The sequence below is a fragment of the Schistocerca gregaria genome, chromosome 11 (assembly GCF_023897955.1).
Source record: "Schistocerca gregaria isolate iqSchGreg1 chromosome 11, iqSchGreg1.2, whole genome shotgun sequence".
In the NCBI taxonomy this organism is placed as follows: Eukaryota; Metazoa; Arthropoda; class Insecta; order Orthoptera; family Acrididae; genus Schistocerca; species Schistocerca gregaria.
In genome coordinates, this window is record NC_064930.1 from 54,298,319 (window position 1) to 54,308,209 (window position 9,891).

Below are 9,891 nucleotides of genomic sequence, written 5' to 3' on the forward strand. Positions count from 1 at the left end.
TTGTACAGAGCACAACTTAATCATAGCTAACACTTGGTTCAAGAATCATAAAAGAAGGTTGTATACATGGAAGAAGCCTGGAGATACTGACAGGTTTCAGATATATTATATAATGGTGAGACAGAGATTTAGGAACCAGGTTTTAAATTATAAAACATTTCCAGGGGTAGATGTGGACTCTGACCACAATCTATTGGTTATGACCTGTAGATTAAAACTGAAGAAACTGCAAAAATGTGGGAAATTAAGGAGATGGGACCTGGATAAACTGAAAGAACCAGAGGTTGTGCAGAGTTTCAGGCAGAGCATAAGGGAGCAATTGACAGGAATGGGGGAAAGAGATACAGTAGAAGAAGAATGGGTAGCTCTGAGGGATGTAGTAGTGAAGGCAGCAGAGGATAAAGTAGGTACAAAGACGAGGGCTGCTAGAAATCCTTGGGTAACAGAAGAAATATTGAATTTATTTGATGAAAGGAGAAAATATAAAAATGCAGTAAATGAAGCAGGCAAAAAGGAATACAAACGTCTCAAAAATGAGATCGACAGGAAGTGCAAAATGGCTAAACAGGGATGGCTAGAGGACAAATGTAAGGATGTAGAAGCTTATCTCACTAGGGGTAAGATAGATACTGCCTACAGGAAAATTAAAGAGACCTTTGGAGAGAAGAGAACCACGTGTATGAATATCAAGAGCTCAGATGGCAGCCCAGTTCTAAGCAAAGAAGGGAAGGCAGAAAGGTGGAAGGAGTATATAGAAGGTTTATACAAGGGCGATGTACTTGAGGACAATATTATGGAAATAGAAGAGGATGTAGATGAAGACGAAATGGGAGATACGATACTGCGTGAAGAGTTTGACAGAGCACTGAAAGACCTGAGTCGAAACAAGGCCCCCGGAGTAGACAACATTCCATTAGAACTACTGACGGCCTTGGGAGAGCCAGTCATGACAAAACTCTACCAGCTGGTGAGCAAGATGTATGAGACAGGCGAAATACCCTCAGACTTCAAGAAGAATATAATAATTCCAATCCCAAAGAAAGCAGGTGCTGACAGATGTGAAAATTACCGAACTATCAGTTTAATAAGCCACGGCTGCAAAATACTAACGCGAATTCTTTACAGACGAATGGAAAAACTGGTAGATGCAGACCTCGGGGAGGATCAGTTTGGATTCCGTCGAAATGTTGGAACACGTGAGGCAATACTGACCTTACGACTTATCTTAGAAGAAAGATTAAGAAAAGGCAAACCTACGTTTCTAGCATTTGTAGACTTAGAGAAAGCTTTTGACAATGTTGACTGGAATACTCTTTTTCAAATTCTAAAGGTGGCAGGGCTAAAATACAGGGAGCGAAAGGCTATTTACAATTTGTACAGAAACCAGATGGCAGTCATAAGAGTCGAGGGGCATGAAAGGGAAGCAGTGGTTGGGAAAGGAGTGAGACAGGGTTGTTGCCTCTCCCCGATGTTATTCAATCTGTATATTGAGCAAGCGGTGAAGGAAACAAAAGAAAAATTTGGAGTAGGTATTAAAATTCATGGAGAAGAAGTAAAAACTTTGAGGTTCGCCGATGACGTTGTAATTCTGTCAGAGACGGCAAAGGACTTGGAAGAGCAGTTGAACGGAATGGACAGTGTCTTGAAAGGAGGGTATAAGATGAACATCAACAAAAGCAAAACGAGGATAATGGAATGTAGTCAAATTAAATCGGGTGATGCTGAGGGAATTAGATTAGGAAATGAGACACTTAAAGTAGTAAAGGAGTTTTGCTATTTAGGAAGTAAAATAACTGATGATGGTCGAAGTAGAGAGGATATAAAATGTAGACTGGCAATGGCAAGGAAAGTGTTTCTGAAGAAGAGAAATTTGTTAACATCGAATATAGATTTATGTATCAGGAAGTCGTTTCTGAAAGTATTTGTTTGGAGTGTAGCCATGTATGGAAGTGAAACATGGACGATAACTAGTTTGGACAAGAAGAGAATAGAAGCTTTCGAAATGTGGTGCTACAGAAGAATACTGAAGATAAGGTGGATAGATCACGTAACTAATGAGGAGGTATTGAATAGGATTGGGGAGAAGTGAAGTTGGTGGCACAACTTGACTAGAAGAAGGGATCGGTTGGTAGGACATGTTTTGAGGCATCAAGGGATCACAAATGTAGCATTGGAGGGCAGCGTGGAGGGTAAAAATCGTAGAGGGAGACCGAGAGATGAGTACACTAAGCAGATTCAGAAGGATGTAGGTTGCAGTAGGTACTGGGAGATGAAGCAGCTTGCACAGGATAGAGTAGCATGGAGAGCTGCATCAAACCAGTCTCAGGACTGAAGACAACAACAACAACAACAACAACAACATGCCTTATACAATCAAGGTTGTGACATAGGTGAGTTGTCAGTTATACACTATATAGCGGTAGCGGAGGCTGTGTGGCGTGGACTGGGCAGTTTTTTAGGTTAGAAGGCCTCGGGAAAGTACGGATTAGGCTGCAATCTCAAAGGGTGCATGGCAATTACAGGACGTGCTTGGATCAAGGAACAGTCGGAATTATAGTTGTAAATTGTTGTAGTTGCGCTGGAAAAGTCCCGGAGCTTCAAGCGCTAATAGAAAGCACAGAAGCTGATATCGTTATAGGTACAGAAAGCTGGCTAAAGCCTGAAATAAGTTCTGCAGAAATTTTTACGAAGTCTCAGACGGTGTTCAGGAAAGATAGATTAGGCAGAATTGGTGGTGGAGTGTTTGTGTCTGTCAGTAGTGGTTTATCTTGTAGTGAAGTCGAAGTAGATACTCCGTGCGAATTGGTGTGGGTGGAGGTTATACTTAACAGCCGAATTAAGTTAATAATTGGCTCCTTCTACCGACCCCCAGACTCCGATGATACAGTTGCGGAACAGTTCACAGAAAGTTTGAGTCTCGTAACAAATAAATACCCCACTCATACGGTTATAGTTGGTGGGGACTTCAACCTACCCTCGGTATGTTGGCAAAAATACTTGTTCAAAACCGGTGGTAGGCAGAATACGTCTTCCGAGATTGTTCTAAATGCATTCTCCGAAAATTATTTCGAGCAGTTAGTCCACGAACCCACGCGAATTGTAAATGGTTGCGAAAACACACTTGACCTCTTGGCCACAAACAATCCAGAGCTGATAGAGAGCATCATGACTGATACAGGGATTAGTGATCACAAGGTCATTGTAGCTAGGCTCAATACCATTTCTTCCAAATCCATCAGAAACAAACGCAAAATAATTTTATTTAAAAAAGCGGATAAAGTGCTACTAGAAGCCTTCCTAAAAGACAATTTCCATTCCTTCCGAACTGACTATGCGAATCTAGACGACATGTGGCTCAAATTCAAAGATATAGTAGCAACAGCAATTGAGATATTCATACCTCATAAATTGGTAAGAGATGGAACGGATCCCCCGTGGTACACAAAAAAGGTCCGAACGCTGTTGCAGAGGCAACGGAAAAAGCATGCGAAGCTCAGAAGAACGCGAAATCCCGAAGATGGGCTAAAATTTACAGACGCGCGAAATTTGGCACGTACTTTGATGCGAGATGCCTTTAATGGGTTCCGCAACGAAACATTGTCTCGAAATTTGGTAGAAAATCCGAAGAAATTCTGGTCGTATGTAAAGTATACAAGCGGCAAGATGCAGTCAATACCTTCGCTGCGCAGTGCCGATGGTACTGTTATCGACGACTGTGCCGCTAAAGCGGAGTTATTGAACGCAGTTTTCCGAAATTCCTTCACCAGGGAAGACGAATGGAATATTCCAGAATTTGAAACACAAACATCTGCTAGCATGAGTCTCTTAGAAGTAGATACCTTAGGGGTTGCGAAGCAACTCAAATCACTTGATACGGGCAAGTCTTCAGGTCCAGATTGTATACCGATTAGGTTCCTTTCAGATTACGCTGATACTATAGCTCCCTACTTAGCACTCATATACAACCGCTCGCTCACCGATAGATCTGTACCTACAGATTGGAAAATTGGGCAGGTCGCACCAGTGTTCAAGAAGGGTAGTAGGAGTAATCCATTTAACTACAGATCTATATCATTGACGTCGGTTTGCAGTAGGGTTTTGGAGCATATACTGTATTCAAACATTATGAATCACCTCGAAGGGAACGATCTATTGACACGTAATCAGCATGGCTTCAGAAAACATCGCTCTTGTGCAACGCAGCTAGCTCTTTATTTGCACGAAGTAATGGCCGCTATCGACAGGGGATCTCAAGTTGATTCCGTATTTCTAGATTTCCAGAAGGCTTTTGACACCGTTCCTCACAAGCGACTTCTAATCAAGCTGCGGAGCTATGGGGTATCGTCTCAGTTGTGCGACTGGATTCGTGATTTCCTGTCAGGAAGGTCGCAGTTCATAGTAATAGACGGCAAATCATCGAGTAAAACTGAAGTGATATCAGGTGTTCCCCAGGGAAGCGTCCTGGGACCTCTGCTGTTCCTGATCTATATGAATGACCTGGGTGACAATCTGAGCAGTTCTCTTAGACTGTTCGCAGATGATGCTGTAATTTACCGTCTAGTAAGGTCATCCGAAGACCAGTATCAGCTGCAAAGCGATTTAGAAAAGATTGCTGTATGGTGTGTCAGGTGGCAGTTGACACTAAATAACGAAAAGTGTGAGATGATCCACATGAGTTCCAAAAGAAATCCGTTGGAATTCGATTACTCGATAAATAGTACAATTCTCAAGGCTGTCAATTCAACTAAGTACCTGGGTGTTAAAATTACGAACAACTTCAGTTGGAAGGACCACATAGATAATATTGTCGGGAAGGCGAGCCAAAGGTTGCGTTTCATTGGCAGGACACTTAGAAGATGCAACAAGTCCACTAAAGAGACAGCTTACACTACACTCGTTCGTCCTCTGTTAGAATATTGCTGCGCGGTGTGGGATCCTTACCAGGTGGGATTGACGGAGGACATCGAAAGGGTGCAAAAAAGGGCAGCTAGTTTTGTATTATCACATAATAGGAGAGAGAGTGTGGCAGATATGATACACGAGTTGGGATGGAAGTCATTACAGCATAGACGTTTTTCGTCGCGGCGAGACCTTTTCACGAAATTTCAGTCACCAACTTTCTCTTCCGAATGCAAAAATATTTTGTTGAGCCCAACCTACATAGGTAGGAATGATCATCAAAATAAAATAAGAGAAATCAGAGCTCGAACAGAAAGGTTTAGGTGTTCGTTTTTCCCGCTCGCTGTTCGGGAGTGGAATAGTAGAGAGATAGTATGATTGTGGTTCGATGAACCCTCTGCCAAGCACTTAAATGTGAATTGCAGAGTAGTCATGTAGATGTAGATATATAATAATACTAAAAATAGACAATAAACTAATAATATATATGGTATAACATCTTCAAAGAGGTATTTTAATCACAATTATAATGCATTGTTGCCATTCATGAAATCTTCTACACTATAGTAACATTTATCTTTCAGATATTTTTCCAGGTCTCTTCTGGTACCTTTTACATTTGGGTCATCCATATCTTTCCATATTTTATTTACAAATTTCATGCCCATATAGTATGGGCTTTTTTCATACGATTTTAAACGGTGGGTAGGTAACATGTAGCTCGTTCTATATCTAGTATCATATTGGTGCAAGAAGAAGTTGCCCTCAAAAAGTTGTGGGTTTCTTTTTGTGAAAGTGAGAGTTTCATAGATGTATATGCTTGGAATGCTCATTATATCTAGTTTTACAAATAAAGGTTTACAATGTTGCCTTGGTTTTGCTCCCACCATGGCTCGGATGATCCTTTTTTGTAGTCTAAAGGCTCTATGTAAATTTGTTTTTTTCAGACCCCCAGAAAATTATACTATACCTAATAACTGAAACAAAATATGCATCATATACAGTTTTCTTACAGCTAAATCAGTAATACTATACAAGATATTCATAATATATACAAGGCTATTCAGTCGACCCAGTATTTGCCCGCATGGTGATTCAATATCAGGTTTTTATTGACTAATACGCCAAGGAATTTGACACATTCTCTAATTTTTTGTCCATATACCTTATTTCACTTGTGGACTGTGCAGATTATTTTTTGGTGAAATGAAAAATTTCTGTTTTTGTAAAATTTAATGTCAAGTTATTGTTTTTGACCCATGCCTCCACTTCCCCAAGTGTTTATTCAATATAACGAATTAGGTCTACCTCATTTTTACAACAGCCTACAGCTGTTGAGTCATTTGCATACAAAGCTAAGAGAAGCTGATCTCAGAATTTTTTAATGAAAGTGGATTTAAAATACAAAGTGATACAGTCACATACAACAGACAGTTGCCTGGCTAAGGAAATATTTATTGAGCCTCAAAAGGAAGTTTCTTGGGCTCCACCAGACTGCCCTTTCAGTATTCCCATACTCTGTGCTCATTTTCTGCTTCGGCCGCAACACGCCATCATGAACCTGTCAGTGAGCAGTGAGAGTACAGTGTTACCGACCGAATCACACACGACGCAACTTGCATCAGTAATGGTGTTCATTTTTCATTTCATAGTAACGAAGTTTCGCCAGTATTGCCCTCAGTATTGCACTGCAAAACCCCAACGCCACATCCACATCTAGCCTATACTTCCCAAACTACCGTGAGGGTACGCCCCATTGTACCAGTTTCTAGGGTCACCTCCTTTTCCACTCACGTACGGATGATGATGATGATTGGTTTGTGGGGTGCTCAACTGCGTGGTTATCAATGCCCGTACAAATTCCCATCCTTTGCTCAGTCCAAACTCGCGACTCGTGAATGATAATGAAATGCCAACACAAACACCCAGTCATCTCGAGGCAGGTGAAAATCCCTTACCCTGTCGGAAATCGAAACCGGGACCCCGTGCTCGGGAAGCGAGAACGCGACTCACGTACAGAGTACAGTAAGAATTCTTAATTGAATCCCTCTGTGCATGCATCTTATGCTCATGATCGCTATGTGAGTGAAATGTAGGACGTTGTAGTATATTCCTAGAGTCGTCATTTAAAGCTGGTTCTTGAAACTTTTTGAGTAGGCTTTCTCTAGATAGCTTATGTCTCTCTTCAAAAGAGGCTGCCACTTCAGTTTCACTTATAAACCTGTACTGCCCTTTTCTATATATGTCCAGTACCCCCTTACATCCTATTTAGTATGGATCCAAAATACTTGAGCGATATTATAGAATGGGTTTACAAGGGATTTGTAAGCAATATCCTTTGTAGACTTTGTAATTCCCCAGTAGTCTACCAACTGCTTTACTCACAACTGAGCCTATGTGATCATTCCGTTTCATATCCGTACAAAGTATTAAACCCAGGTATTTGTATAAATTGGTCAATTCCAATTCTGATTCATTAATATGATAGTCATAAGGATACTACTACTTTTCGTTATGTGAAGTGTAAAGTTTAACATTTCTGAATATTTAAAGCAGGTTGCCAGTCTCTGCACCACTTTGAAATCTTATCAAGATCTGACTGAACATTTATGCAGCTTGTTTCATATAGTACTTAACATTTTAAAGAACATAGTTCTTTTTTCAGGAAAACAGTGATCTGTAGTTATTATAAATAAACTGGAAGCAGTCTTGATCGCTTAATTTTTTTTTTTTTAATCTTTTCGATCTTCTTATCAGATCACCTTCGGACCACGAAAGTCTGCCGGAGGCAGTGGCACGTTGCAATCCTCCTGTTGGTGGCTGGTGGTGTATTGATAAAAAGATCAAAACCGGTCACCATTAAAAAAAGCTTATCAATCAAGACTGCTTCCAGTTTATTTAGAGAGTACTTCATTATAGGCAACCGCTCGTGTCATCTGCAAAAAACCTAATTTTACTATTAATAATGTCTACAAGATCATTAATACACATTGAACAGCAAGGGCGCGAGCACACTTCTCTGGGGCACACCTGAAGTTACTTCTACATCTGACAATGACTCTCATCCTAGCTAACAATCTGTGTCCTCCACACTGAATAGTCCTCAGTCCAGTCGTAAATTTCACTCGATACCCCATACAATTGAACTTTTGACAATGAATGTAAGTGTGGTACCGAGTCAAACGCTTTTCGGGAATCGAGAAATACGGCATCTACACGATTGACTCGATCCGACGCTTTCAGTCTGTCGCATGAGAAAAGTGCAAATTGGGTTCTCTCGATCAGTGTTCGGATTCTCTAGTTGCCACGAAGGAGGTCATTCTGTTTGAGATACCTCATTATGTTTGAGCTCAGAATATGTTCCAAGATTCTACAACAAATCGATGTCAAAAGTATTGGGCGGTCGTTCTGTGGACCACTTCTAGTACCCTTCTTATAGACGGAGGTGACCTGTATTTTCTTCTAACTACTGGGCATGCATTTTTGTTTGAGGGATGTTATAGTTAGAAGAGGAGCTAACTCTGTCATGTGGATTTGATACAACACAGTTTTTACTGCTGGCGACTGTTGCCTCTATCACACTATTTGTGGAAGTGTGGGTGCATTGATAGACATAAATTATTGACAATAATTGTCAAAGCAATTATCAGACAGTGTTTAAAATGTAGCCACACTAACAAATGGTCATTACAGACTGGCCCTCTTCGTTTAGAAACTTTCTATTTTCAGCTACTAATTGCATGAAAATGTGAGTAGCCATATAAAATAAAATTTGCTAAAAAAATATGAAAGATAAATTAAAATACTTTCTAGAGCTTGAACAATATTATTGATGTATATAATATTTTCATGTTATTCATAATTAAAAACAGGAAAGATGTTAATTTTTAATAAAAGTATCATTCAATATCTGTTAATTAACATTTCTGCAGGTATGGAATTAAATAAAAGTAGAAAAAGAACAGCTGTTGCCAATAAGAGTCAAACCCGCAACCATACCATTACCAGACTTTAAGCTCGGCACTCTTCAGTGAGTGACTACGTAAATAAGACACAGAGGAATTGGAGACATTGGCAGTGAGCAGACATCGATCGATCGAAATCGATGGGGAAAGCTGAAAATTTGTACAGTGCCGGGATTCAAACCTGAGTCTCCTGCTTACTAGGCAGATGCCATCCGGACACAGCGGTAAGTGCAGCTGCACGGATTACCCTGGCACGTATCCCGTCAGACTCAATTCCTCGATTTATCCACACAACAAAATGTAGCGCCTCCTGACCACTGTCCTCATTATTCACGTCACTTCCCACATTCCCATTAAGAGTTTGAGCCTCGTGTGCTTCCATACTGAAGAGATCATTGGTTGTCTCCTCTCTCTCTACACATGTAGTACCTATTTTTTCACCCGAAAGGACAGAAACCACATATATACACTATGACCACCGGTATGTCTTCTTTTGCTACAGGTAACAGCAGCGATGTACCGTGGAAGGTAAACGATGAGGCCTCGGTAGGTCGCCGGAGGGAGTTGGCACCACATTTGCACACAGAAGTCACCTAATACCCGTAAATTCTGAGGTGGGAAATGAGCTCTGTCGACAAATTTAATGACATCCCAGTTCGACCGGGTCCAGATATGGCGAGTTTCGGGGTCGACACAAAAAAAAGGAACTCGCTAATGTGTTCCTCTGACCACTCTGTCCCTCTCCCGACTTCGTGTCGTCGCACATTACCTCGTCAAAAATGCCACTGTCGTCGATAAACGTGATCACCGTGAAGGGGTGTACGGTCTCATCGGCCAATTTGGTGCCTTACACGAGCTCCACTGGACCCGCAGATGCCCACGTGAACGTCCCACAGAGTATAACGGAGCCACAGCCAGCTCATTTGCGTCCCACAATACGAGTGTCGAGGAACTCTTCCCCTGCGAGACGACAGATTCCTGCCCTCCTGTCGGCACGACAAGGAAGGTATCGAGATTCGTCAGATTG